The sequence below is a fragment of the Papio anubis genome, chromosome 6 (genome assembly GCF_008728515.1).
Source record: "Papio anubis isolate 15944 chromosome 6, Panubis1.0, whole genome shotgun sequence".
Lineage (NCBI taxonomy): Eukaryota > Metazoa > Chordata > Mammalia > Primates > Cercopithecidae > Papio > Papio anubis.
Window position 1 is genome coordinate 112,114,567 of NC_044981.1, and position 8,620 is coordinate 112,123,186.

Here is an 8,620-nt window from a genome sequence, read left to right on the forward strand (position 1 = left end):
AATGGGCAGCTCGCTGGATCAGGAGCACAGCAGACACCCTGCCGGATCCGGAGGGATGGAAGTCAGCAGCGGTTCTGTGACAGCGGCAAACAGCAGTGGTGGACGGAGAGCGAAAGCTCAGCTCAAGCCCTTACAAACACAGACCAAAAGAGAGTGCAGTTGCAAGATTTAACAGAGTGAAGTCAGAGCTCCCACACAAAGGGAGGGGACCCAAAGAAGGTAGCCATTGCCGCTCGAATGCCTGGGTTTATATCCCCCGATCACTGTCCCTCCTGCTGTGCTCTCAGGCAATAGATGATTGACTATTTCTTTACCTCCTCTTTTTGCCTAATTAGCATTTTAGTGAGCTCTCTTTACTATCTGTTTGGTCGGGTGTGAGCTAAGTTGCAAGCCCCGTGTTTTTTTTTTTTTTAATTTATTTATTATTATTATACTTTAAGTTGTAGGGTACATGTGCATAACATGCAGGTTTGTTACAAATGTATACTTGTGCCATGTTGGTCTGCTGCACCCATCAACTCGTCATTTACATCAGGTATAACTCCCAATGCAATCCCTCCCCCCTCCCCCCTCCCCATGATAGGCCCCGGTGTGTGATGTTCCCCTTCCTGAGTCCAAGTGATCTCATTGTTCAGTGTTTAAAGGTGGAAGCAGTCACTTTCCCAACTAGGCTTAGGGATTCTTAGCCTAGGAAATCCAGCTAGTCCTGTCTCTCAATACATGATCTTTCAGTTATTCCTAACTGTAATAGCTACTGTGAAAGCAAAAGAGGGTGCTGGGTCAGGCCTTAACCTCAAGGCTAGAGCAAGCTCAGATTTCAGTCTATCTGAGCTCAGGCCACTAGCCTCAAAGCCACCCATACACAAGGGTAAGATTATGCCAGGGCAACAGAAAGTACCTCAAAGCCATCCACAAATGGAAAAGTCATGCCAGGGTAATAGAAGGTACTTCTGAGACCCATAGTTACCAAGAAGGTGGTTAATGTGAAAGAAGGACAAAACCAAGTAACTATGAAAACCAGAGGGCATAATGTGAAGAAATTGTTCTACTTTGTAGATTAGTGTCATCAGCTTCCTGAGGAAACTTTAAAATGGATTATGAGAGTAACTAATTTAGGAGCAGTAACTCTGGTTTTAAGTGCTGCAGAGTGGAAGAACATATTTGGGTTCATGCAGAACCCACAGTTCGTTACTGAACAATCACAGACGGAGTTGGATGTGATCCAGACACACAGGTTATCACTGAGGTAACAACAAGTCTGGTGTACTGGATAAAAGTCACTGTAAGGCTTCTTTACACTGAGAGGGGAGATTGCTCAATTCCCCTTATAAGTACCAATTACAGCACTCCAGATAAGCAGCTGATATGCTTTGCTCTACGCAAGCCATATGGGACTGGCTTTACGACGACAGGAATATTAATCCAATGGCTATGCCCATTATCCAGGTCATGGTAAGCACTGTGGTTAAGAGGGCCCCTTCTACATGGTCACTCCATGTGACGTTCTGCAGGAATAATCCTGCAGAATTGAGCAATAGTTCAAGAAGCCTTATCAAATCAAAGAAAGACAAATGAAGAAAACATTAATGGGGTGAACCTAAGAGGAAAAAGAAAAGAGAGGCCATGGGAATCAGCAGGGTGGAAATCTTTGAATAGTTGAAAAATGGGCAGGGCATGGTGGCTCGTGCCTACAATGCCAGTGCTTTGGGAGCTGGGGTGGGAGGATCACTTGAGGCCAGGGAAATATAGCAAGATCCCATCTCTACAAAAAATTTAAAAACTTAGCATGGTGGCACTTACCTGTAGTCCTAGCTGCTTAGGAGTCTGAGGCAGGAAGACCACTGGAACCCAGGAGTTTGAGGCTGCAGTGAGCTATAATCATGCCACTGTACTCTAGCCTGGGTGACAGAGTGAGACCCTGCCTCTGAAAGAAAGAAAGGGAAGGGAAGGGAAGGGGAAGGGGAAGGGGAAAGGGAAAGGGAAAGGGAAAGGGAAAGGGAAAGGGAAACGGGAAAGAAAATATATTAAATGAATTAAGTTGAAATTGATGGGATTAAAAGCAAAGGCATGATCATAGCTCACTGCCACCTCAAATTCCTGGACCGAAGCAATCCTCCTACTTCAGTCTCCCAAGTAGCTGGGACTCCAGACACAAGCCACCATGCTGGGCTAATGTTTTTTATATTTTCTTAAAATTAAGGTCTCACTAACCTTAGTTAACCAACCAATGAGGTCTCACTAAGTTGTCCAGGCTAGTCTTGAATTCCTGATCTCTAGCAATCCTTCCTCCTTGGCCTCCCAAGTGCTGGAATTACAGGTGTGAGCCACCATGCCCAGCCCAAATACAGCTACATTTATTCAACATATGAATGGGGAGGCATTCAGAGATAAGTATACTTAATATATAAGAGAAAGGAACATAAGGTCCCCTCCTCTGTGTCTCATTCAAAGGCTTGCCAGTGGATCCTTGACCCTTTGAGGAATTCTAAATAGCAAGTACCACTTATAGAGTATGATTTTCTTCATAAAATATGGTAAGTCTAATGGAAAAAAGGCAAAGTGATCTCTTTGGACCATTATGGGTGATTATTGTAAATGAAGCAATAAATAGAGAACAGATCACTCCAGTAGCAATGGACACGTTAGCAGCCAGCTAGGCTCATTCACTAGCCACAAGATTGTTCCTGCACACCAACGTTAAAGCACACCCAATGCCTAGCCACAAGCCAGTCTATCTATGTTGCTACACACCTTGGACTTTTCAGATCACTTGCAAATAAATTTAAACTCTGGAGGATACATCTGAGATAAAGGTTCATTGTATTAAAAAAAGAAAAGAAAAGGAAAATCATCTGGGACCCCATTAATAAGAAATCAATTCAACTAATCTCTTCAGAAGATGCCACTGATCAGTCAGCAACTGTATGTTGAGTCACTGCAACATCGCTGTTGCTAACTGCAGAGCAAGAAATGTGTCCTTCCCAGATTATGGATGCACAGTTCTGACACCTTCCTTAAAGGCTGGCGTCACGGAATTCTACTCCTGATGCCACAGATGTTTGTCAGCATTTTCTATTCACGTCTGCTTTCTTGTACTCTATTTTAACTGAAAAATTTGAAAACTATAATTAAATAATTGTTGCAAATGAAACATACAATCTGTACCATTGATATAGAGGTGTCAACTTAGAAATGAGAAAGAATAAATATAAATGAGAATCCTCTACCTCTTTCTAAAAATTTAAAGCAGAGTTGGAAATAGAATGAGAAAATACCATCATAACTGGAGTAGGAGTAAAATGCAAGCCAATAAAATCTCCCAACATCCTTTGCTATTACTGGGAATATAACTGCATTTACTTATCTGGAATGACTCAGGAACTTTTTCTTATTAAACTTTTAAAAAATAAGTTTAAGTACTATTCTTTTATTTTATTTTATTTTTTTGAGACAGAGTCTCACTCTGTCACCTAGGCTTGAGTGCAGTGACACGATCTTGGCTCACCGCAACTTCCACCTCCCGGGTTCAAGCAATTCTCATGCCTCAGCCTCCCAAGGGGCTGAGATTACAGGCCTGTGCCACCAGGCTGAGCTAATTTTTTTGTATTTTTAGTAAAGATGGGGTTTCACTATGTTGGCCAGACTGGTCTCGAACTCTTGACCTCAAGTGATCTGCCCACCTCGGCCTCCCATGCTGAGATTACAGGCATGAGTCACCAAATGCGGCCTATTCTTATTTAAGTTTCATCCCACATGCTCTCCTGAAAGAATCGGAAATAGCTTACTGATCTACATAAGTACAAAGACACAATAATATATTACACAAGGCAGGTGGCACAAATTTTTCCTAAAGTCATATGTACTTGCAGTCCCCAGACTGAGGCAAGTTGGAGCCCCTTGGTAAAAGCACTAGATTTTAAGTTTTCTTGTCTGCTAAAGCAAATTGAAAACCCCGCGAAAAATATACAAATTCATCTCTATCTAGCGTTAGGGTTTTCCTTTTTTTTTTTTTTTTTTTGAGATGGAGTCTCGCTGTGTCGCCCGGGCTGGAGTGCAGTGGGGCCGGATTTCAGCTCACTGCAAGCTCCGCCTCCCGGGTTTACGCCATTCTCCTGCCTCAGCCTCCCGAGTAGCTGGGACTACAGGCGCCCGCCACCTCGCCCGGCTAGTTTTTTGTATTTTTAGTAGAGACGGGGTTTCACCGTGTTAGCCAGGATGGTCTCGATCTCCTGACCTCGTGATCCACCCATCTCGGCCTCCCAAAGTGCTGGGATTACAGGCTTGAGCCACCGCGCCCGGCCCTGGGTTTCCAACATTGATCACATTTTTGAAAATAGGTAAGTGGTACGTGTGTCACAAAACTCAAAAGGACAAAGAGCCAACGTTTATCTCCCTTGTCATGTATCCCCTCCCCAAAGACAACCACAGCCAATGATGTTTGCCTGTCTTTCCAGGGGTAGTCTATGCTTACAGAAGTGCATAAACAAAAGGTCCCTCTTCCCCCACCTCCTTTCCTCTCTATTATCTCGGTGTGGTTGCATTTGCAGGAACCACATCCCAGTTAATCTGCAAATTCCACACAGCCCATTCTGCCTTCCCTGGGACTGGATCTAGAGTCTAGGGGTCTCCCATGGTGTGTGTGGGAAGGGGTCAAGACAGAGGCCCAGATTGTCATGGGTCCTCCCGGGTCACTGCTGAAACGTCCCTCATCTTGCCCCAATGGGACCACATGGTCTGCCAGGCTCAATGGCTCTTTCTGCTGTCCCTTAGCCATGCTGTGAGGCTGCCCAAGGCCCCAGCTGCCTGACCTTCCCGTGGGCCTTCCTCACTCCCACCTCAGCCCCCTACTCACCCTGGGTTCTCTAGGAAGAGTGGAGAGCAGGAACCCTCTCGCTGGGATCCTCAGCGCCCACATCTGCCCCTTACTTCACCTTCCTCTTCCTTCCTCAGCCCCCAAGGAACTCTTTTGAGTTTGATGGAAGGAGACCTTCTAAACATTTTTCCCGAATTGGGAGTCCCTTGCATGCCCCTAACACTTGTTTTATTTTATTTTATTTTATTTTATTTTATTTTATTTTATTTTAGAGACAAGGTCTCACTCTGTCACCCAGGCTGGAGTGCAGTGGTATGATCTCGGCTCACTGCAACCTCCAGCTTCTGGGCTCATGTGATCCTCCCACCTGAGCCTATGGAGTAACTGGAACTACTGGCATGAGCCGCAATGCCTGGCCTTTTTTTTTTTTTTTTTTTTTTTTTTTTTGTATTTTTTGGGAGACAGGGTTTCACCATATTGGCCAGGCTGGTCCCAAACTCCTGGACTCAAGCGATATGCCCACCTCGGCCTCCCAAAGTGCTGGGATTACAGGCGTGAGCCACTACACTAGGCACCCCCTAACATTTTTTTTCTGAAAACCAAAGCCAGGGGAGCCTTGCAGTTCTTTTCTGCCTTATCACATTCCTCTAAGCAGATCTACTCCCTTTCTGAGAGGAGCAGGGGAACAGAGCATGTTACCCATTCACTCCCAACACGGCCCTCAGCGCCACAGCCACACTGCTCTTCCACAGGCCCTTATACTCACCAGGCTCCTCGTGTCACTTTGTCCTCATGAGCCTTTGCTCATGCTGTTCCCACCATCTGCAAGACTCTTCTCCTCTTGTCTAGGAATTAACCCCTTTCAACCCAAGTGTCACTTTCTCAGGAGCCTTTCTGGGCCTATTTGTTCCTTTTAAAAATATTATATGACCCAGCTACCCCTCCTAGTAGCCATGGTCCTAGCTGACACTATTCATGTGCTTGCCTCTCCATCTAGGTTGAAGCTTCATAAACACAGACTCTCTGACTTTGGTATCATTCTTGCCTAGTGGAGTACCTGCACTCAAATGAATGCTGAGCTGAATAAATGAATAGACTTAGGCACTCAATAAATAAATGCTGAATGAATGAGTGTGCTCCACTGCCTCCTTTCTCCTCAGCTCCCTGTTCTTCTCTCTGTGAACCCATCTGATTTATATTTTATATCTATCATCTATCAACGAGATATATGTTTTCTCCTGGGCATTAAAATAACCTTCCACGTTACATCTCATTAAACCTCCCATCTTAGCCACTCAGGGACAAAGCTACTCAGGGACTTTTTGCTAAAGTTTTGACTTACTATTTGGTTCATTTGTGGTTATTGTAATTAGTCCCTTTCAAATCATTTTCATCTTTTCTTTTTGCTAAACCTTTATTTTAAATATGAACCAGGTATTTCCACCAGATATTTTTAATACTTTTTGACCTCACGTTAGCCTGCGGTCTTGTGGTCATGAGAATGAGAGATCTGATTTGCATGGCAGGCTTGTGAGTCACACTAGAGTAATTAACTGGCTCACTCACCCAGTTGTGAGCACCTTGTCAACATGGTATCCACTTGCTAGAAATTTCTTCAGTCCTCCAACCAGGTGATCTATAAATGTCAACACTCTTCAGAAACCAAAATTACATCACTGAACTGGGATTGAGGAGACCTTTGGCTAACTTCTAGAAGTCCTGTTAGGCAGGATGTTTAGAGATGGTGGCTCCAAAATTTGTATAGGAAAGAGGAGCAGCAGTTGGCTGGAAGACAGGGCTTAAAGTTGCTTTGGAGTGGAAAATGTCAAAATGTAACCTTATATAATGAGAAAACCAACTGATGAAGATCATGGCTGAAAGCTGAAGGTTTCCATTCCTGACCTCTTGACACCCACTGGTATTTGAGTTCTTGTTGTCACTATTTACACCTGAGAACAAACTGCTAATTTTTCCTATTTTATTTTTCCTCCTGGAATAATAGTGACTTTTAATAATGGTGTTGCTACTTTAAGCCTTTGGAATTAAAACAATCTGCTTAACTCCCTTTGCACCATGCCTAGTACCAGGAAAAAAAGCTACTTAATAAATACATCTTGATCATGAGAATATACAGCGCTTAATAGATGGGATAGCCATATAGAATGCCTTCATACATTTGGAACAAAATATCTTACTTTTGTGCTATTTAAGATTTAGTGCTTTCAAAAATAGTTGGTTTTGTGTTTGTTGTTGTTGTTTTATTGTTTGTATTCTATTAATTTTTCTCTTTCTTGCCCACTCCTCTCCTCACCTTTCCTCTCTCTCTTCCTCTCTCTGTCTCTGTCTCTGTCTCTGTCTCTCTCTCTCTCTCTCTCTCTGGTTGGCTTAGTCTAACAAAACATGGCTGGAAAAAACATTTAAAAGATCCTTTCCTCTTTAGAAATCAACTCATGAAAACCACCTAAGCCAAAAGGTATTATTTTTCAGTTTCAAAAAACAGCCATACAGAAACGTACTGAGAAGTTTCCAGGGTTCCAAAGTACAAAAGATGTCCCATTCAACAGTGAGGCTGTCATTCTCTGAGACATTTAGTAACATTTCAAGATACATTTAGATTTGCAAATTCATTTTCCAAGAGGATTCACCCAAGAACTGACCTTGCAACTCAGATAAATGACCACAAGGTGGGGTGAGAGGTACAAACAGGACCAAATTGAAGCTGCTGCAGTTTCCATGAAATGTTGAAGTAATACATTTTTCCATGACACAATTCCCTATTAGACAATAGATCCTACATGGTCCTATTAGATTCTATCTAAACAACTACACTGTATTCTGAAGGTCTGCATAAAGGAAAATTAACATGAATCGTGGAAGTATGGCTATTTGTGCACCTACCTTCCCTGCCAGATAGGAAACCCCTGGGGCAGGACTATCTCTTCTCATCCTTGTATTCCTGATGGATTGATGGCACTGTAGGAATGGAACCTACCTGCCCTAAAAGGTGCTTGGCAAATGCTTATAGAATTGAGGTCTTGGTCACCAAGAGGAACCACAGTGTAGCCATCAAATCCTGACGTGATCACACCTTTCCCCTCTGATTTCTCTCCTAGGTTCTTCTCTTTGGGGCCATGTCTTCCCAGACTGACTAGTCAGGTGCTCCCCTAGGCCTTGGCTGTGGGATCCCTGGCCGCCAAGAAGAATGAAAACAATATGAACGTGGCAGTCAGTAGACCTGGAGTAGAGGCCTTCCTGGCGGGACTTTGGTTAAGTGGGTGCAGCTCTAGGACAGAGACTGTGCTGTGCCCCTTTGGCTTGCAATGTGAAAATCCCCTCACAACCAGACACACAGAAAAAAAATCAACTCGCGCATAGTATCAACTCATGCACACACTATCAACTCGTGCACACAATATCAACTCGTGCACACTATCAACTTGCACACTATCAACTCACACACTATCAACTGGTGCACACACAACGCACACACACTATCAACTCATACACACGATCAACTGACACACTATCAACTTGCACACTATCAACTCACGCACACTATCAACTCATGCACACTATCAACTCATGCACACTATCAACTTGCACACTATCAACTCACACAATCAACTCACGCACTAGCAACTCATGCACACACTGTCAACTTACTATCAACTGACACACTATCAACTCGCACACCGTCGACTCATGCAGACACTATCAATGCACACACTATCAACTAGTGCACACACTATCAACTCACACACTATCATCTCGTGCACACTATCAACTCATGCACACTATCAACTCACA